The following is a 22,356-nucleotide window of genomic DNA, read 5'->3' as shown; positions in this document are numbered from 1 at the left end:
AACTGTCTTACAGAAGGCCATGCAGGAGAGGTACGTTGGAATATCACAAACAGTTCAGGATGGAAGTAAACTGTAGATGTACATTGTACAAAGGAAGGGTTTAGCACAACATGTGCAGCATTAGGCTGAGTCCATAGAAGGCACGTACGTGCTGAGCCGTCCGGACGCTCCGCGCTGAGCCCCTGCATCCTCCATGAGGATGTCTTTAGAGGGGCTCACGTGAGCGTCCGCAGGCGTGCTGAGGCGCTGGATTTTTCAGCCGACAGCCAAACTGTTTTTCAGAGCGCTGTCGGCTGAAAACATCCAATCAGCGCGGAGCAGTGTCAACGTCACGGCGCCGTGACGTTGACGCGTCGCAGGCGATTGGTCCAGCAACGTCACTGCCCCGCCTCCCTCAGTCTCCCCCCGCCTCCCGATCGCGCCCGCTGGCTCGCCTGCATGGGCATGAAATCACGCAGATTTCAGCAGGCGAGCCTCAGCCTCAGCCCTGCTACCCCCTCTATGGCCCCAGCCTTAGGGCCGGGAGAGCAGATGTAGTGGATCATACATTTAAAGTGAATCAAAGTATTTAAAGATTTAAAAAGAAATCTCACTTGCTGGAAAACTCCAATTAAAGTGGCAGAAATCTTGTCAAATCCGTTGTTACATTAAAAAAAGGGGGGAAAGAATCCCTTTCTAATGCCCTCACAGTGTTATGTAATGAGTTAAATACAATAAAACTTTTTATTGGCAATTAATAAAAAATAATGAAAACAGGAGTAATGTTAATAGATCCATGGCCAATCCCAATGAACAACACATCTATATCTATAAGTCTGAAATAATGTTTGTGTGTGTATGTCTTCTCCCTGCGTGATTGGCCCTGTGTTCCCTGTGTCACTGGCCACGGATGCAGCCCCCGCCCCCCTCACCCCACCCCTCACATTGCACCTCTTGCCCTCACTTGGATTAGGAATTTCACTTAGCAGGACCATCCACACCACTACCACCCGCCGCTCCTCGGCGCCGGCCTCACCTCTCCCCCACCACCAACTCCCCTCCCCCCGGTCACACCACTACCACTCGCCACTCCTCGGCGCTGGCCTCACCTCTCCCCCACCACCAACTCCCCTCCCCCCGGTCACACCACTACCACTCCTCGGCGCCGGCCTCACCTCTCCCCCACCACCAACCCCCCTCCCCCCGGTCACACCACTCTGTGTCCCGCTGAGGCCCCCGGGTATCACCTCCACGTGCCGCGCACCCCCATGCCCCCCGGGTGTCACCCCCCCCCCTATTGCCCACTGTGTCGGTCCACCCCGGGCCCTGCCCCCCACCCCTTTCCCCGGTGCCCCCGTCACATGCGCGTTGCTGCAGCTCCAGCCTGGCGGTGCGCGCAAGCTGCGGCTCCAGCCTGCGGCTGCTCCCACTCATCAGGCACTTCAGCCTCCTCCCGACGCCGGCTCGCGCCCATTACGGGTTGCCGTGCGCTCGGCGGCCTGCGCTGCATGCTCCGCCCCCACACGAACCGGTCAGAGCGCCCGCACAGGAGAGGCGCATTCTGGACCGGTGGGAGCGCAGAGACAGAACGGAGGTGGCTGGTGTCCGCCGGTGGGGGGAACGGGCGGGTCCTCACTGCAGTTGTTGTGGGTGCCCGAGGACATTTGTGTGTGTGTGACACTGTGTGTATGTGTGTGTGTGTGTGTGACACTGTGTGTGTGTATGACACTGTGTGTATGTGTGTGTGTGTGACACTGTGTGTGTGTGTGTGTGTGTGTGTGTGACACTGTGTGTGTGTGTGTGACACTGTGTGTGTGTGTGACACTGTGTGTGTGTATGTGTCTGACACTGTGTGTGTGTATTTGTCTGACACTGTGTGTGTGTATGTGTCTGACACTGTGTGTGTCTCACTGGGTTTGTGTGTGTGTGGCACTCTGTGCTGCGCGGGGGGGAGGACCGGAGCAGCGCGGGGGGGGAGGACCGGAGCAGCTCAGGTGGGGGGGGGAGGACCGGACCTGCGCAGGGGGGGAAGGACAGAAGCTGCGCATGGGTGGGGGGAGGCGGAGAGACGAGGGGAATGGGTGGGGGAGGGGGGGTGGGAGGGGTCGGCGAGAGGAAGGAGCGGGAGGTTTTGGTCCCGGGCAGCGCCGAGTCTCTCAGCTAGTTACAAGTAGATACAATAAAACCTTTTATTGGTAATTAATAAAAAATAATGAAAACAGGAGTGGTGTTAATAGATCCATGGCCAATCCCAATGAACAACACATTACAGTACTTATAAACATATACTCTAAAATAATATAGCAGTGAATTAATTGCTGACCCTGATGGAAAACATATACTGATGTTCAACAGAGTCTCTTGGAGGTAATTTCCTATTCAGTAGAATATAAAGACCTGGTAGTATATACCTATAAGGGCTACGGACTCCCATTATTATAGTTAATACTGAAACTGCAGGATGTTCAAAGCAAACCCGGAGCACTAAATCTCTTAAAGGGGATAAACCAAAAGGGGTTCAGACAAAAAGTTGATCTAAAAAACTGTGTAAAAAAACATGTCAAGCATATCCACATACTAAGTAGTGTTTAGCTGTGAGTTGTTTTCATAATTAATTACTTTGTTGGTTACTGGTTCAATTAATTCAGTGTTGTGTTGCCTAATTGTTTTATTAATTAATTGCTTTGCTGGTTACTGGTTCAATTAATTCATTGTTTTGTTGGTTAGTGCTTTTATTAATTGCATTTGTTGGCTAGTATTTTTATTTATTGAATTGGGGTGTTTAGGTGTTACTGTAAGTTTTATTATTGTGTCTTTTGGGCATTCACGTATTTTGATTAGGGTGCCCATTGAGTGCTATAGTGGCGTATCATGCCCATATTATATGGGTATGAGGTACCACTATGGCACTCAATGGGTACAGGGTGGGTATAGGGGGTCCGGGGTGGTTGGTTAGGCCTTCCAAGTGGGTAGCGGGGCAGGGTGGCGTAACCCCTTAATTACTATAGTGGTTATTAACCGCTAAGGTAATTAGGGGTTTAGGGGCCATTAGATTGTATTCTTTATGGCAACGGAGGAGATGGACCTGCAGTAAGCTGACGAGGATGCCCTTCATATTGGCAGGGGTAAGTAGAACGTTTTTTATTTACTTTATTTATGCTGGCTTGCTAATGTTGTGTTTAATAATGGGCAAATAATCTATTTTCCATACCTGGATAATAGTTTTTTTGCCCATTACTGTACTGTATGTATTTGGTGGGGGGGGGGGGGGGGGGGGCGGGGGGAAAAGAGGTGTATTTATTGAAATGTAGGCCATTTTAAAAAAATTTAAATACAGGAATGGTACCGCAGGCCAGCGGGGACCCACAAGGACTACGCGAGGCCGCCCGGCTGCCCACGGGGACCACCGAAGACCCCCAGACACCCACAGGAACCACCTGAGGATCCACGGCCACCTGCAGGGAGAAACTGGGGAACCCTATGGCGCCCCTAGACATCTGTGGGAACACCCGAGGGTCCCGAGACCCCTGTTGGAACCACCTGAGGGCCCCGAGACCCCTGTGGGGACTACCCGAGGGCACCCAGACAAATGAGGGGACAACTTGAGGACCCCCAGGCACCTGTGAGGATGACCCGGGGACCCCCAGACACCAGACCATCCGTGGACCCAATTGGGGACCACCTGGAGGCCCACGGAGCCTAGCAGGGGCCACCTGAGAGCCCCCAGACACCAGTGGGTACCCCCCGGGGTGCACTGTGGGGGCTGCGGACACCCAGGGACCCCCACCGGCCTGTGGCATTAATCCTGTGTGTACAGGGGGTGGGTTGTGTTTTGGTGGTTATTACAGATTTTAATTGACATTTTATTACTAGTGTATTGTAGCAGGGGGTCTCCGGAGCAGAACCGCGTTGTTTTCAGGTCCACGGACCCCCTGCTTCCTGAGATACAGGCCCCTATATGGGGTGCCAGTATCTCCTATGCATGTAAATGTCCCGCGTCACGTGATCGGGACATTTCAATGCATAGGAGATACCGGCACCCCATAACGGGGCCTGTATCTCGGGAAGCAGGGGGTCCCGGACCTCAAATCAATGCGGTTCTGCTCCAGGGACCCCCTGCTCATCTATACAAGTAATAAAATGAAAATGTAAAAAAAGATTTTTTTTAGGTGAGATTTGCGCAGAGAGAGAGGCGTCTCACTCTCTCTGCAGCAGATAGAACTCGCCGGGTGACCCTTTTTTCGCAGAGGGCAGATCATCTCGGCACCGGCAACTCGCCATTTTTGAAAATGTTGCTATCACTGGTATTCGAGGCTTTCTGCATACCGTGATATCAACCCCGCCAAAAATGGCGATTTAAAAACTCTGGCGATTTTTTCTATTGGACTTTAGTGCATGAGGCCCTCAGTGTCCGCAGATGGGATAGCTACCGACCCCACTAAGGTCGAAGCCATGGTGAACTGGCCGAGATCAGAAAACGTAATGGAGCTACGCTCCTTCTTAGGATTCTGCGGGTACTATCGCCGCTTCGTAGAAGGATATTCTAGTAAGACAAAGGTCCTCAATAACTTCTCAAGATCTACCCAGAAAACTCTCGCCAGAAGTCCACATCCGCGCGGCTCCCCTTCGAAGACAAGTGGATGTCCGCCTGCGAAAAGGCGTTCGTAGGCCTCAAAAAGAGCCTCACTAAAGCCCCCGTCTTGGCTTACGCCGATCCCGAGCAGCCATATATTCTACATGTGGACGCAAGCTTCAATGGGCTGGGAGCGGTGTTGCACAAAAAATATCCTACTGGTCTTCACTCCGTGGCTTATGTGACCCTCAGTGAGCAAAATTACCCCGTCCACATGGTGGAATTCCTCGCTCTCAAGTTGGCGATAGTTGACAAACTTCCTGACAACTTGTATGGAGATGCCATCGAAGTACGCATGGACAACAACCCGTTGACATACATCTTGACGTCCGACAAACTGGACGCCATGGGCCACCAGTGGCTGGCAGCCGTCTCTAGTAATAGTCAGCATGGATTTATGAAGGATACATCATGCCAAACTAACCTTATTTGTTTCTTTGAGGAAATAAGTAGGAATTTAGACCAGCGTAATGCAGTTGATGTGGTCTACTTAAATTTTGCAAAGGCTTTTGATACGGTTTCACACAAGAGGTTGGTGTACAAATTAAAGAATATTGGACTCAGCACCTGGATTGAACATTGGACATGCACATTGAACACCTGCACATTGGACATGTACCTGGATTGAAAACTGGTTAAAGGACAGACAACAGAGGGTTGTCATAAATGGAACTTTTTCAGGTTGGGCTAAAGTCGTGAGTGGAGTACCTCAGGGATCGGTACTGGGACCCCTGCTTTTTAACTTGTTTATTAATGACCTTGAGGTTGGCATCGAAAGCAAAGTCTCCATCTTTGCTGATGATACTAAATTGTGTAAGGTAGTAGAATCAGAGCAGGATGTAATTTCTCTTCAGAAGGATTTGGAGAGACTGGAAACGTGGGCAGGTACATTTCAGATGAGGTTTAATACAGATAAATGTAAAGTTATGCATTTGGGATGCAAGAATAAAAAGGTAACTTGCAAATTAAATGGGGATACATTGGGGGAATCCTTGATGGAGAAGGATTGAGGAGTGCTTGTAGATAGCAGGCTTAGCAATAGTGCCCAAAGTCATGCAGTAGCTGAAAAGGCAAACAAGATCTTACTTGCATTAAACGGGCAATGGATGGAAGGGAAGAAAACATAATTATGCCCCTTTACAAAGCATTAGTAAGACCACACCTTGAATATGGAGTACAATTTTGGGCACCAATCCTAAGAAAAAAAATTATGGAACTAGAGAGTGCAAAGAAGATCCACCAAATTAATAAAGGGGATGGACAATCTAACTTATGAGGAGAGGCTAGCTAAATTAGACATATTTACATTAGAAAAGAGGCATCTAGGGGGCGTGTCCAGGACGCCAGAGAAGATGGACGTGTGAGAGCTGAGCTCCGCCGACCCTCGCGTATAAACCACCACACAAACGCCCTTCACCCCAACCCCCGACCCCAAAAAACATCACTCCTAACAAGATAAAAGCCCCGCTATGGCCTCTAAACAAAAAGCGCCGACCGGCCAGGGAGCCAAAAACTTCTTTACGCCGACGCAACGGAGCTCGGATCTCACCCCAAGAATCCAAGATGTCGCCGGATCAGCGAACACACGAGGCTCCAAGCAGCAGGCCGCAACGAGAGACCAAGGGGAGCACGCACAAAGCCCGGAGGCAACACTCACCAGAGAATTCATGCAGGAATTGATGACGGGCATGCTAGATAAACTGCACATTTCCATACAAAAGGACCTGAAGGCCGCAGTGACAGAATTGCGGCAAGATATTACAGGCCTCACTGAACGGACAACAGCGCTAGAGACAAAAATGGAAGAGTCACTCCAGGCACAAACAGCCGCAGATGATGAAATCTTCCGGCTTGGAATGGAAATTAGCTGTTTAAAAGACAACCTAGAGGACCAGGAGAACCGCGAGAGAAGGCAGAACCTGCGGATCCGCGGAATACCAGAGGCGATCCAACCAGAACAACTACAGCCGTATCTCCTAGGACTCTTCTCCTCGCTGTGTGAGGACCTAGATAAAAAGGACTTTGAAATGGACAGAGCCCATCGGGCCCTCGGGCCAAGATCGGATGACCCAAACAAAACCAGGGACATTATAGTCCGGTTACATCATTATACCACAAAAGAGAAGCTAATGGCAGCCTGCAGGAAAAAGGATCCACTCACATACCAGGATGACCACCTGCAAATCTATAACGATTTAGCAAGACAGATGATCAACAAACGGATGGAATTAAAACCACTGACCGTACTCCTCAGAGACAACGGGATTAAGTACAAGTGGGGATTCCCATTTAAATTAATAGTCGTCAGAAATGGGAAGACACATGTCGTCAGACACCCTGCAGAGATGTCCAGACTGGCGAAAGCAGTGGGCCTGTCCCCCCCTCCATCGTGGAATTCCGACCCACCCAACTCTCAAGGACCGGAGAGTGAGGGTCCCTTGGTGAGGGCCTCAGAACGCCTCGCAGGACAAAAACAAAGGAAATAAAAACGCGAACTTTTTGTCCCCAGTTTTAGCGTCAAAGTGTCACACAAGCACCCCAAGAAGATCCAGCAAGATACCTATCCACAAGACATACCGACTTCTATGCCGCCTGATGTAACGAGGATAACATGGAACACGACAGAGGGAGAAAACACACCTACCTGCTGCAGCAGACATCGGAAGCCGCCTGCCATACTGGAATGACCACTACGAGGCACGGACCATCCGCCCCAGAGGAGCCAGCCGACAAGACCGACGCCAAGCTTCCATGCAGATTCACAGAAGAGCGGCCTCTTTTTTGGGAGGGGAGGGGGGGTTGACTGCTGAGGGAGGGGGGAGGTGTGAGAGACTCACATAAGGAGCGGTGATCGATGGGGGACCCCATGGCCCCCTCTGCATATGCTGCCCCCCCCCTCATCACCCCACAAGTAGCTGCAGCAGACGACACGAGACAAATAGTCCTATATAAGGCTGTCACACCTGCCCACACCAGGTATGAGATCGGTCCCTCCGAAAATGTAAGTACGTTACCTATATAAACGTGACATCTGCGGTCCTTGGAACAGTCCCCCGCACACAAGCAGTCTCTGAGTCCTCAGAGCCCCTAAAAATAACAAACGCTAATAAACTGTGTGCAAGGACCGAGGGGGAAAAAAAAAAAAAGGGAGCGAAAGTGACACTAGCTATCCCCATCCCGAAAAGTTTAAAGTTGTTAGGAGTTTATAAAAATGCACCCCCTTCCCTACCCCTACCCTTCCCCCCCTGTACCCGTCCTTCCCACCTAGCCCCCCACATTTCCCTCCCCCCCCCCACCACCTACAACCCCCCCCCTTCCCTGCCCCCTTACTCCCTCGCCCCCTCCCTATCCCCCTCTTACTAACCTGCACGGAAGCGCTGCAAGAACCACCGAACCCAGGGCTTGCCTTCAATACCAACCGATAAACTGAAGACGGAGATGAGATAAATGATTTAACGTAGGAATTACACGTGACAGACACACCCAATACGGGTCACGTAATACCTGATAAAAAACATGTTGATGTAGGTATGATGTGTATTAGAATCCATGTACCCGTAATGTATACACTAACGAACTCACCGTCAGGCACCTACCCAAACGGGAGACCGCGCACCCCCTGTGTAGCGTCAAATGTAAATCGCAATGCCAAATGTATAACATGTATGTGAACCAATGTACCCACAACGATGTAACGAACACATGCACTAACTGAAGCCTAACCAGACGGGAGACTCCCCCCCCCATCTTCTCCCCGCCTCCCCCCCACCTGGAGGAGACATTCCCCTCCCCCCCCCCCGCTCCCTACCCCTCCCCTCCCCCCCGTTCGCCCCTCTAACCCCCTCCACTCCCCCCCTCCCCTCCCCCCCCAATCCCCTTCTCACCATGTAACACCGTGTAACAAATGTAATAATGAAAGAATGATATGCTCCGGTCTCCATACACCCACAAGAGGTGGGGCAAATGTAAACACCGGTTGATACCTGACCAACCAAGGGTTCCGGCCATATTAATGCAGGTATAATATGTGTTAGACCCTACGCATCCGCAATGTTGACATAAACGAATGCATCGCCTGACACCTGCCCAAACGGGAGACCCCCCCCCCCTCCCTCCCTTACCCCCTACCTACTCCCCTCCCCCCAACCTACACGGCAATGATCCCAGCTGCTCCACCACATTTACAGGCAAACCGAGAACAGAAATAAAATACATAGCCAAATGTAGGGACTATATGTGAACAAGACACCCACCATGAAATGTGTAAGGTCGATTGAAAATCACTACGCCAAATGTGTAACATGTGTGAGAACCTCTGTTCCTATAATGATGTAACAAACACATGCACTATCCGAAACCTACCCAGACGGGAGAGACACCCCCCCTCTCCTCCCCGCCTCCCCCTATACACCCTGCGGAGACATTCCCCTCCCTCCCCCTCCCCCCCCAATCCCCTCCTCACCAGTCCACACGGCAATGATCTCAGGGATACTGTGCTCGTAGTCACACCACCAAACTGAAGAACAAAATGTGAGAGCCAGATGCCGTCACTGCGCGATGGGGAAAAAAAAAAAAAACGCAACTACTAAGTAGCATGTAATACCGTATAACAAACGTAATAATGAATGTATAATATGCTTCGAACTCCATATACCCACAAAAGGTGTAGCAAATGTGAACACTGGTCGATACCCGATCAACCAAGGATACCTACCTCCCCCCACCCTCCTCGCCCCCCGCTCCCTCCCCAACCTACCATCTCCCTAGCCCCCTCTCGCTGCGCTACCCCCCCCTTCCTCCTCTCCGCTCCCCCCTCCCACACAGAACCACCCCCCCCCTCACTGCCACCCCCCCTCCCCCGCCCCTTACAGCAAGATGATACCCAGCAATAGAAGGAAATAATCCAACCAAAAAAGGGATAAATCCCACAACTGACACATTATGTACATCCCCACCCACCCCCCGTTGGACTATGCTCCACGTAAGAAACCAATCTTGCTAAGAGCTCCCCTCCCTCCCCCGACCCGTCATTCCCCCCCCTCCCCCTGTCCCCATTTCCTTACCCTCCCCCTCCTCCATATCCCTCCCCTGCTCCCTCTCCCCCCGCACTTCCCTCCCCATCCCACCCCCCCCCCCCAGCACGTACTTCCACAACAAAGGGTCGGGAGGACGAAGGGCATCACACGCAACAGAGGGCCAGGACCTCCCTGTTGCACTCCGGCCTCAGGCTCCGGACCCACCCCAGAACGGGCAAATTTGCCCGAATGCCGGTCACCATAAGACCCGGCAATACCACTTTAGGACCTGCACAAGGCCTAATCCTACTACTTCTCCATCTGCTGACCCTGTCCCAGCAGATCTACTCCCCCCCTCCCCTGCCCCCCCTCTCCTTGGCAGTTCAAATGCAAGCCTCAAAAGGCTAACAAAGAAGTAACACCTCCCATCCAACGAGTACACAGACAAAAGTATGTCATACCCCCAAGAAATAAGAGCAAGGTCTCCTCTAGTGGGAAAGGCGAGACCCCGAGTCACAAAAATAAAAAAATTAAAATTACAACTACAGCCCCTATTAAAGTGAGGTCGTTAAACGTCAAAGGGCTACAAAACAACAGAAAGCGGAGATTAGCCCTCCAGGACATGAAAAAATCAGGGGGGACATTATATTCTTACAGGAGACACACTTCACTTCCCAAGACCCCCCAAATTTATTCAAAAAAATGTTCCCAACAAGCTTTTTTGCTTCATTTAGTAGTAAGAAAAGGGGTGTGGCTATCCTAATCAGACAAGGCACCCCATTCAATCATGTCAAAACAACAGTGGACCCAGAGGGTAGATTCCTTGTGGTATATGGCTCCCTAGCGGGCTCGACAATTGCCCTGATCAATGTATACGCCCCAAACGAAAACCAAACAGAATTTCTCCAAACTGTTCTTGAGGGCGAAGACCCGGGATATCTATCATCGATGATAGTAGGGGGAGACCTAAATATGGTCTTAAACCCTACCGAGGATAGATCAACCACAATGGGTCCCTCCCGTACAACCTACTCCCAAATCAAGGGGAAAAGGTTTAGGGGAATTCTAAACGAGTTCTCACTAGTGGACGTTTGGAGATCCCAACATCAAGGCCAGAGAGACTATACCTTTTACTCAGCACCTCACCAGACTTACTCTCGAATAGACTATTTCTTGACCACAAAAAGCGTGATGGCGGCAGCCATTGAATCAGACATTGGCTCAATCACCTGGTCAGATCACGCCCCAATCACCTTGACACTATCAATCCCCTTTGAAAAAACAACAAGCTATTCCTGGAGACTTAACGACTCACTATTAAACTACCCGGAGATAGAAAGAGAAATTAGAACCTCACTTAAGGACTATTTCTTTTTCAACACAGGAACAGTCTCCTCTCCAGCAATCCTATGGGAAGCCCATAAGGCAAACATCAGAGGGAAATTTATTTCCATCGCCTCCCATAGGAAAAAAGCCCGCCTAATACAAATTAAAGAACTTACAGATAGCATCAAAACAATAGAACAAGCCCATAAGGCTAACCCCACACAAAAATATATAAAACACTGGTAACAGATAGAACAAAACTTAGGCAGATTCAGCTGGAGGATGTGGAAAAGGCCCTCAAATGGACAAATCAACTCTATTACGACAAGGGAAACAAGGCTGACAGACTCTTAGCAAGTAAACTAAGAGGGGTGCAAAAAAGATCCCAAATAACAGCTATCAAAAGTAAGTCTGGTGAGATACAATATAGTGATAATAAAATAGCAGAGGAGTTTACAAAATACTTTACCGAGCTATATAACTTAAGATCTAAAAACGACCGCCCCGCACCAATAGCCGTAGAGGCCATAACACAATACTTGAACAAATGTCAATTCCCCACTTTAACAGAGGAGGAAAACACAGTCCTCAATGCTGAGATTACAAAAGATGAACTGGAAGAGGCGGTCAAATCATTAAAGATCACTAAGTCTCCTGGCCCTGACGGTTTCACCAATGTCTACTACAAGAGATTCTTGCCCACACTATCTAAGCATCTTCTAAAAACATTCAACTTCTTCATGGAAGGGAATCAAATTCCCACGTCAATGTCTCTAGCCAATCTGGCCATTATACATAAGGAAGGCAGAGACCCGATGCAGTGTGGAAGCTATCGCCCAATCTCCCTCCTCAACAGTGATCTCAAACTATATAGTAAAATATTAGCAAACAGACTAAATCCCATCTTACCGAGACTAATTAATATCGATCAAGTTGGATTTGTTGCGGGCAGACAAGCCTCAGATAACACTCGGAAGATAATCAACATCATTGAACATGTACACCTCACAGGGACCAAAGCACTTCTGTTAAGCCTAGACGCAGAGAAGGCGTTCGATAGAATAAACTGGCAATTCCTGGACCAAACTATGCGCAAATTCGGCTTTAAAGACGCATATCTAGAGGGGGTCCGTAGACTATACCAAAACCCATCAGCAACGGTAAAACTACCAGGGGGCAATAACCAGAGGTTCGAGATAACAAATGGAACTCGACAGGGATGCCCCTTATCTCCTCTCCTCTTTGCATTAACCATAGAACCGCTGGCATCAGCAATACGACTCAATAGAGACATCCAAGGAATAGAAATTGGACACAGGCAGCACAAAATATCCCTATTCGCTGATGATGTCATCTTAACCCTTTCCAAACCTCAAATCTCCCTGCCCAACCTCCAAAAAGAACTCCGGGACTTTGGAAAAATCTCGGGATATAAGATTAATAACGATAAATCGGAGGTCCTGAACCTAAGCCTGCCGGAGCCAGAGGTGAAACTCCTCAAATTAAACTTTAACTACCGTTGGAGCTCCTCTTGTATCAAATACTTGGGAGTTAAGATATCGAGGACCTACCAAACTCTATACCAATATAACTATCCGGCCCTGTTCAAAAAAATTAAACAAGACTTAGATAAATGGGGACGATACCAGATATCATGGATCGGGAGAATGGTCTCGGTCAAAATGAACATACTCCCTAGATTACTATACTACTTCCAGACCCTCCCGGTCCCCATCCCTGGCTCGGAATTAAAAAACATTCAAAAACTAATCTTCCAATTTATTTGGCAAGGCAAAAAGCCTAGAGTCGCCAAAACGGTTCTCTTGGCCCCAAGGGGGAGAGGAGGACTAGGAGTTCCAGACATAACAAGATACTACCTGGCCGCTCAACTACGACAGGCAGTGGTATGGAACGCTAGCCCAAAACAATACTGTTGGCTAGGTATAGAGACACATTATGCTGGGACGCCTTCGCTGCCAGCTTGCCTTTGGTCCATGAGCAGGGAAGACATGCTAAACAGCAAATTTAAATTAGGCCCGATGAGACACACTTGGGAGACCTGGACGAAATGCAAATATAAATTTAAGCTCACGACACCCCATTCCCAACTCGGACCAATTCATAAAAATCCGAAATTCCCACCTGGATGTGAGCCCAGACAATTTGATCAATTTAAAGCTAAAAATATTAGAGCAATTGCCGATCTATTGAGCTTCGGGGAGTTCCTGAACTACCAAAACTTACAGACCAAATATGAGATAGTAGGGCTAAATGTTTTCAAATACCTACAAATTCGGCACTTTACTCAAACATTATCCCCAACGTTGGAATTTCCCCCTCTCACTGGCTTTGAGCGGCTCTGCAGAGAGAACGGCCACCAGAAAGGTCTCATAACACAAATTTGTGCAGAAGCCCCCACACACGACTATATGCTGCATTGGGCAGCAGAATTGGAGATAGTTATAGACCGAGAGGACTGGGAAAGTATTTGGGAACCAGCTTCAGGAACTTCCATATGTACCACAATAAAAGAAAATATATATAAAATACTGTTTCGCTGGTATCTCACCCCAGCCAAAATAAATCAAATCTATCCCCTGGCCTCCGACCTGTGTTGGAGAGGCTGCGGTCAAAAGGGGGACATGGCTCACATTTGGTGGTCATGTCCAGAAATTCAGAAGTACTGGGAAACTATACACAACCTCATAAAAGAGGTCACAGACCTCACAATACCATTGCACCGCTGACCTACCTATTGGCCAGGCCCCTAGAAACACTGGACCGACCAACAGGCAAATTGATCTCCTTCATTCTTACTGCGGCTAGATGTGCAGTGGCAGCCGCCTGGAAGAAGGTGTCCCCCCCCCCTCCAAACAGACAGTAATAAATAGAATTAACGAGGTAAAGGAAATGGAGAGACTGTCAGCATTTCTGAAACGGTCCACTACCACCTTCTACAATATTTGGGACCCATGGTTCACTCAAATGGCCCTGACGCACAGAAATGCCACATAATGATAGAGGAAGGAACCAAAACAAGTAAAGGAAACAAAGTGAACACGCCAAGGCGAGGGAGTAATACAACTACACCTCTCCCCCCCTCCCCCCTCTCTCTTCTCTCTCTTTCCCCCTTCTTCCCTCCCCCTCTCTGCTTCAATCCTCACGTCACACCGACAGACCCTGGAGGAACAGGGGGACGTCGAGGCTTTTCTATCATATGTTAAAAATTGTGTTAGGGCACAAATGGACTGTAATAGAAAATATGTTGAATGTTATAACTGCCTAATAAAAAATTTGAAACAAAAAAAGAAAAGAGGCGTTTAAGAAGAGCCACCAAATTAATAAAGGGGATGGACAATCTAACTCATGAGGAGAAGCTAGCTAAATTAGACATATTTACATTAGAAAAGAGGCGTCTAAGAGGGGATATGATAACTATATACAAATATATTCAGGGACAATACAAGGAGCTTTCAAAAGAACTATTCATCCCACGGGCAGTACAAAGGACTCGGGGCCATCCCTTAAGGTTGGAGGAAAGGAGATTTCACCAGCAACAAAGGAAAGGGTTATTTACAGTAAGGGCAGTTAAAATGTGGAATTCATTACCCATGGAGACTGTGATGGCAGATACAATAGATTTGTTCAACAAAAAGGTTGGACATCTTTTTAGAAAGGAAAGGTATACAGGGATATACCAAATAAGTAAACGTGGGAAGGATGTTGAACCAGGGATTAATCTGATTGCCAATTCTTGGAGTCAGGAAGGAATTTATTTTTCCCCTTATGAGATATCATTGGATGATATGACTCTGGGGGGTTTTTTTTGCCTTCCTCTGGATCAATAAGTAAGTATAGATATAGGATAAAGTATCTGTTGTCTAAATTTAGCATAGTTTGAACTTGATGGACCTACGTCTTTTTTCAACCTCATCTACTATGTTACTTGATTTATTTCCTTCCCACATTATAGAGGTGAGCTAGTGGGAGTTGGATTAGAGATACCATATATACCAAGCTCTAGGGTGGTGGTCCATAGGAAGAGAATCAGCTGGCACTGTTTAATTACAGTTACTAACTGCATTATCAACCACAAGGACTTCATATTTACACCCCACTTCAATTTGAGCAGATTTCTTTTTTTGTTTCAAATGTTTTATTGTTTTTTCAAGAGTTATACAACATACAGTGAGTCAAGCTTTTGGGAAGAAAAAGGAAACATAAGGGTAAGCATTGGGTCACCAATGAGACCCGGTAGGCTGGTGACAATTACGTAAACATACATATTAATAGATAGTTTTACACATAGCCTAACTTTTATATTTGACGTTGTTCCCTTTCCGCTTCTTTATAAGGAAGCAGCCGCTTCCTAGGATATCTCTTTTAAGTTAGCGTAAGAATAGAAGAGGGGGGAGAAATAGAGAGAGGTGGGGAGAAGAGGGGGGGGGGGGCAGAGGGTGAGAAGGGTTGTGGAAGTCTGGGCAAGGTATGATTAGGGAGAGGGGAGAGTGTTTTTCTCCCCTCCCCTCTCCGTCCCTCCTACTATTATAAGAGAACCTATTCGGGTATTTCCGTGGGTTATAGTTCTTGGTTTTCTTAGTCTTCTGGCCAAATCTCCCAGACCTTGTAGAATTGGTCTACTCTTTGATTAAGTTGTGCTGTAAGGAGTTCCATTAGTCTAATTTCTTTGATTCTACGTAATACAGTTTGTCTTGAAGGGGCATTCATTTTTTTTCCAGGCCGCTGCAATTGTGCAGCGGGCTGCTGTGAGTACATGCAAGATCATTCTCTTTATTTGAAGTTGGAGGCCATCCGTAGGTCTCGAGAAGAGCAAGGTCAGCGGGTCCACCTCCACCTCCACCCCAGGTGGTCTCGAATCATGGTTTGGATCATGATCCAGAACCCCTGGATCTTCGGGCAGGTCCACCAGATGTGAGCCATGTCTCCTCTTTGTCCACATCCCCTCCAGCACAAATCCGGGGATCCGGGGAAAATCTGGCTCAACCTATTCGGGATGAGGTACCATTGGAATAGAATTTTATATATGTTTTCCTTAATGGTTGTACAAATTGATGTTTTAGATGCTGCTTCCCAGATATCCTCCCAGTTATCCCTATCAATTTCAACATTCAATTCTTCGGCCCATTTCAACATGTAGTTGTGGTTGGAGTTTGCCGCCTTTCTCGCCATTCCCAGATATATCTCTGAGATTAAACCTCTACTGTAGTAGCCTCTTCTGCATAATTTTTCAAATTGTGTTTGGGGTTGAAATCCTGACTTTTTCGCAACTGTTTGTAAGAAATGTCTAATCTGAAGACATCCGAATATCGGAAGATTGGTTATATTGTATTTTTTTTGGAGGTCTTGGTATAGTAAATTTTTTCCTTTTGCTACAAAATCATCAGCTACTACAATATTTAAGTCCCTGTAATGCTCAAGTTCTTTCGGGAGGCAGCCAGGCGGGAATTCAGGGTTATTAATTATCGGGGTGAGTAGAGACGGGGAGGAAGCCAAATCATATTTCCTTTACTTCTAGACCATATCTTCCACGTACATCTCATTGCACCCAGTTTAAGGTTTTCAGCGAAGATCTCTCCTCCTCTACCAGACCAGAGAGCGGCTGGCAGAGAAAGAGGGTTCGCATAGGTAGACTCAATTCCTAATCAACAGCACCATGCGGGGTTATTGTTCCACATTATAACTTGTTTTAGTTGGGCCACCTGATAGTATTTAATGATATCCGGGACTCCCATACCTCCGCATTCCTTAGGGGCTAGTAAAATTGATCTAGCCACCTTTGGTCTTTTGTTTTTCTAGATGAATTGGAAAATTCTATTTTGGATATTTTTGAGTTCAGAAATTGGGATATCGATTGGTAGAGTCTGAAAATAATATAGAAGTCTTGGAAGGATATTCATTTTAACTGTAGCTATTCTTCCTAGCCAAGATATCTGGTATTCATTCCAGCTCAGAAGATCTTTTTTGATCTGTGCAAAAAGAGGGGGGTAGTTGTGTAGGTACAGTGATTTATATGAGTTTGTTATCTGTATTCCCAGATATTTAATTTTTGAGGCACTCCATTTGTAGGAAAAGTTTGTTTGTAGTAGCTTAATTTCAGGTGCTATCATAGTAATATTTAATGCCTCTGATTTATCTGTGTTCATTTTGTATCCTGAAATTTTCCCGAATTGTTCTAATTGGGCTTGTAAATTCGGGAGGGAAAGTCAAGGGGTTAGCGAATGTCAAAATAATATCATCCGGGAATAGGGAAATTTTGTAATTTGTCCCTCCAATTTCAATTCCTTTGATTTTTTTTTCCGTCTCTGATTGTCGCTGCCAAGGGTTCAATAGTGAGGGCGAATAGGAGCGGAGATAAGGGGCATCCTTATCTAGTACCATTATTAATTTTTATAGGGCTTGAGTCACCTCCTGGGAGTTTTACGAATGCTGTGGGAGTTTTGTAGAGAGCTCTAACGCCCTCTAGAAACTGGCCCTTAAATCCGAATTTGATCATTGTTTGATCTAAAAAGTCCCATCTTATTCTGTCGAATGCTTTTTCAGCATCCAGACTCAATAAGATTGCCTTCGTGTTGGAGAGATGTATATGGTCGATAATATCAATAATTTTCCTTGTGCTGTCAGAAGCTTGTCTTCCCGTGACAAATCCAACTTGGTCTATATGTATTAAACCTGTCAGAATAGGGGTAAGCCTATTTGCTAGAATTTTACTAAAAAAAATTTAGGTCTGAATTTAGGAGGGAAATAGGTTGTAGTTACCACATAGTAATGGGTCCCTTCCTTCTTTATGGATAATTGCCAGATTCGCCTTGGACATTGATGGCGGGATGGCTGCTCCTTCCAGAAATGAATTGAAAACTTCAAGCATATATGGGGCTAATACCTTCTTAAATTTCTTGTAGTATCGGTTTGAAAAACCATCTGGTCCTGGCGTCTTATTTACTTTTATTTTTTTTATTGCATCTGACAGTTCCTCCTGTGATATAGCTTTGTTTAGTTCCTGGGAATTTGCCTCGGATAGTTCTGGGAGATTACATTTCTCCAAATATCTAGAAATGACCTCTGATCCTGAGGATCTGTTCTGGGGGTAATTTAGGTTATATAATTTGGAGAAGAAGTCTGAGAACTCCTTAGCTATTCGCTTTTTCGTTGAACGTTTTTACTCCTGGTTTGGTTTGAATAACAGATATTTGTCACTTAGTTCTCAGCTTGGAGGCCAATAGCCGATCCGCCTTGTTACCCTTATCATAAAACTTTTGTTTGGTCCATCTTAGTGCCCTCTCCATCTAGTCTAGTTGGATCTGCTTGAGTTCAGTCCTGGTTTTATCTAATAATTTAAATATTTTTTTTGATGGATTGATTTTATGTTTTTGTTCTAGTAATTTTACTTTTTCCGATAGTTCTTTATAAAGTTTTTGTTTCTCCTTTTTTTTATATGATGCTATGGAAATGAACGCTCCTCTTATTGTTGCCTTATGGCTTCCCATAGCATCGCTGGGGATTCCACCGTTCCCTCGTTCAGCATAAAGTATTCTATAAGTTTTTGTTTGATACTATCCTCTACTTCTAAATGGTTGAGTAGGGAGTCATTCAGTTTCCAATTATATTGATTGTTTTTACAAAAGGGTAGAGAGAGCACCAACTCGACCGGGGCGTGATCTGACCATGAGATAGAGCCTATTTCTGCCTGGAAGACCTCTTTGGTACCTAGGAAATAGTCAATCCTCGAATAGGTCTGGTGCGGGAGGAGTAGAACGTGAAGTCCCGCTGCCCCTGGTGTTGTGCTCTCCAAATATCGATGAGTGAGGATTCTTTTAATACATCTCTAAATTCTTTGGCCTTTTCTGTTTGTCTAGGGTGGGGAGCTCCCACTGCGCTTGACCTGTCTTGGTCTGGAATGGCTACCATATTCAGGTCTCCTGCCATGATTATCGCCCAATTAGGTTGAGCTGATAGGGAGTCACACACTTCCCTTAGAAATTTTGTCTGGCTTTCATTTGGGGTGTAAACATTGACCAATATTGTTTCCACTCCGGAGAAAGATCCATATAAAATTAGAAATCTGCCTTCTGGATCTGCTATCTCTTTGTTTAGAATAAATGGTGTAGTGTGTTTAAATAATATAGCTACTCCTCGCTTTTTGGCAGAGTAAGAAGCGTAATATGCTTGGGGGTAAACTCTCTTGAAGGTGTTTGGGGGGATTGTTGTATTAAAGTTAGTGGGGATGGTCGGTAGAATCTCGTGGGGTCTGGATGTTTGTATATAGAACCTCTCATTCCTCACCAGCCGGGATCCTCTTCGTGGCAATTGTCTGGGAGGTTCTTGGTATTCTCACCGGCGGTCGCTGATTTTGATCTTCATCTGCATCGTCAGGGGCTGATCCGTCATTCGTGTGGGAGAGACCCAGTCCTCTCATAAATCGTGGGCCATCTTCGGCATATGACAAGGTATGAAACTTCCCCCCTGATTGAACCACAATTTTGAAGGGGAATCCCCACCGGTATTTCACCTTGTTGTCTCGTAACTTTTGTGTCAGGGGCTTCAATTCTCTTCGTCGATCTATAGTTGCCCTAGATAAGTGACTGTAGATTTCTATGTGCGAGTTGCAAAATTGCAGGTTTCCCATCTCCCTACCGGCTGTTAGAATTTTTTCTTTTGTTGAGTAATAATGGAGTCTGATGAGGATGTCCCTAGCCCTCTTGGGGTCTGTTGATTTGGGGCCCGGGGCTCTGTGGGCTCGATCCATCTCCATTTTTTCTGGTGTTAGGTCAGGTACCAGGTATACAAATAGATCTGTTAGCTAGGGGCACAGCTGCACAGTGTCAACCGATTCCGGAATGTATCTTACCCGGAGGTTTTGTCGGCGATCACGGTTTTCTTGTTCTTCAGCATTTTCTCTGAACGCTCTTATTTCAAAATGCAGACGGTTGATTTCGTCCTCCGCCGAGGAGTGGGCCTGCTCAAGCGCCTCCACTTTGTGATTAGAGTGTCCGTTTTGGCTGCTAGTAAGTTCATGTCCGATCGTAGGGTGTTCACCGCTTTGGACAGGTCTTCTTGGAACCCTATACGCATTCTTATAAATAGGGCTTCTAGATAGTCCTTGTTTATTTCTGTGCTTACTCCTTCCATTTCTTGATCCTGGGCACCACTCGGGCCTTCCAGCGAACTCATCAGGCCGCCATCTTGGGTAGATTCGCAACTACCCGCGGTGATCTGACTCGGTGGGAAATAGTTCAATACACTCTACTCGGCTGCTTTTTTGAGCTTGTTATTCATCCTGTATACCTTCCCCTGTTCTTTTGTTTTGTGGTGGAAATTCTTAGCGCTATTTTAGTATACTATTCGATGGAGGGCTCTGGAGCTCTCTCCTCAAGTGTCCATACGCGGTGACGTCACCGGAAGTCTCTGAGCAGATTTCTTTTAAGTATACATTTTACTCTATGATGCATTGATAATTCCTTTTTTCAAGCAAGCTCATATACTTCAATCAATCACAGACTGTTATTTTGTGTTCATGATTTTGAAGCATTGAACCACAGAACTTTCTTTCTATTTTTCTTACATTAATGCGATAAGATGTTGTTATACAGAACATTAAGAGGCTGATGAGTACGGAGACCAGAGTCAGAGAGAGAAAGATCAGTGCAAGGCTGCGCTTATAGTGCCGGCAACAGCGACGCAACTTCGCAAAACAAATGCATTGCCGCCATCGCGTGCGCTTATAGTAAGCGCGAAGCGACGGAATGGTCGCGATCACTGGAAGTCATCTCTATTTGATTTTCCAGCGACCGTAGCCTAACCGTCGCGTCGCCGGCACTATAAGCGTAGCCTTAGAATACAGACAGAATAACGCACATTAGAGAGCGGGTGTGCCTCCATATTGCTGTTTTTCTTACAGTATGTAGAACTGGCGGGATAGAGAAACTGGTATTATCTGACTGAGTTTCTCCTTTTGTCACCAATAATTCCCACATCATGGTCAATGTTTTGTCCTGCTAGGTTTTGCCCTGAACATGACCTCAATCCCTCGCTAATATCTGCGCAGTGACACAAACTGTCACTTAGATACTTTGTCGGAGAGCACCCCGAGATTACTGCGAATGTTTGTTTATTTACCCTTTATAAAATGTCATTATTTGTATTTGGTGTTTTAAAGTCCCATTTAACCCACATTCATTCTGTGCCTGGAAGCTGCTTTCCCCTTTATTGCTCAGGCTGCTGTTCTATGTTCCTGCGGCTCTCGTGCCCTCACTTACTGTACCGTTCCTTCTTTACCTGCTTATTCTGCTCATTTCAATGTTTCATTAGCTAAAAATAACACTTGTGGCTACGTTTGCATGTCTCAGACAGGTCTTCCACTGCAGCAAGGGATTCTGGGTAATGACATGCAAATGAGCACTCAGTGATTTAACGTGGGACCCTGTAACAGGGGACTTATCCCTGTTCACAAAGGTGCCTCTAATCCAGCAGTGTGGTGGTTAACTGCTGGTAGCAAATTAACTAGCACCACCTGCCTGATTACAGGTAGTAGAAAAAGCCTGCCTTTAAGACAGGAAGTAACTCCTCCCTAGCTCTGACTGAGAGCTGACCTTTGGAGAGACAGAGCAGAGGTTCTTGAGTCCCAGGAGAGACTGACCAAGAGAAACGCAGATCTCTGGAGCTGAGCGGTCTTGAGCTCTGTACAGCAGAGCTGAATTCAAGACACAGGGAAAACTACTGCACCTGAAGCTGAACCAGGAAGTGAGATATTCCCTCCAAGAAACAGATAAGACTTTTATTCTTAAGAGACTGCTTATATCTGCTTATTTTCATGCTATATGTTTTGGGGCTGCGAGAACTGCTTGACTAAGGGAGATGTGAACTAATTGCATAGGATTTCACTAGAAATACTCCCAAGTGAATGGAAGCTTTGTTCCCTCCCCCCCCCCCCTGTGTTTGAATTTCCTGATGAAAAGGAACAGGCACAATAAAGCCTATTATAATTTCACATTATAAAGCCTCCTAATTGTGTACCTCTGTGAACGTCCGTCCACAGACCCCTTACACAGCCGGGGATTTGTGCTGAGAAAGCTGTGTAATACGGCGCGCGCGCACACACACACACACACACACACACACACTCACACACCTTGTGCTGAGAAAGCTGTGTAATACGGCGCGCGCGCACACACACACACACACACACACACACACACACACACCTTGTGCTGAGAAAGCTGTGTAATACGGCGCGCGCGCACACACACACACACACACACACCTTGTGCTGAGAAAGCTGTGTGATACGGCGCGCGCGCACAGACACACTCACACACTCACACACTCACACACTCACACACTCACACACACACACACCTTGTGCTGAGAAAGCTGTGTAATACGGCA

General features: G+C 46.8%; 1 protein-coding gene across 1 annotated transcript in view; it reads right to left on the bottom strand.

Annotated features, from left to right (window-relative positions):
• Positions 1-22,356, bottom strand: part of LOC142483857 (uncharacterized) — a 45,915-nt gene that overhangs the window by 13,155 nt on the left and 10,404 nt on the right. The window contains 3 exon segments of the mRNA XM_075583777.1: positions 7,627-7,699; positions 7,977-8,038; positions 9,075-9,162. The gene's annotated coding sequence lies outside the window, so the exon portion shown is untranslated.

The sequence above is a fragment of the Ascaphus truei genome, unplaced genomic scaffold, assembly GCF_040206685.1.
Source record: "Ascaphus truei isolate aAscTru1 unplaced genomic scaffold, aAscTru1.hap1 HAP1_SCAFFOLD_372, whole genome shotgun sequence".
Classification (NCBI taxonomy): domain Eukaryota; kingdom Metazoa; phylum Chordata; class Amphibia; order Anura; family Ascaphidae; genus Ascaphus; species Ascaphus truei.
The sequence above is the reverse complement of the archived record's forward strand: the minus strand, read 5'-3'. Positions and strand labels throughout refer to the sequence as shown.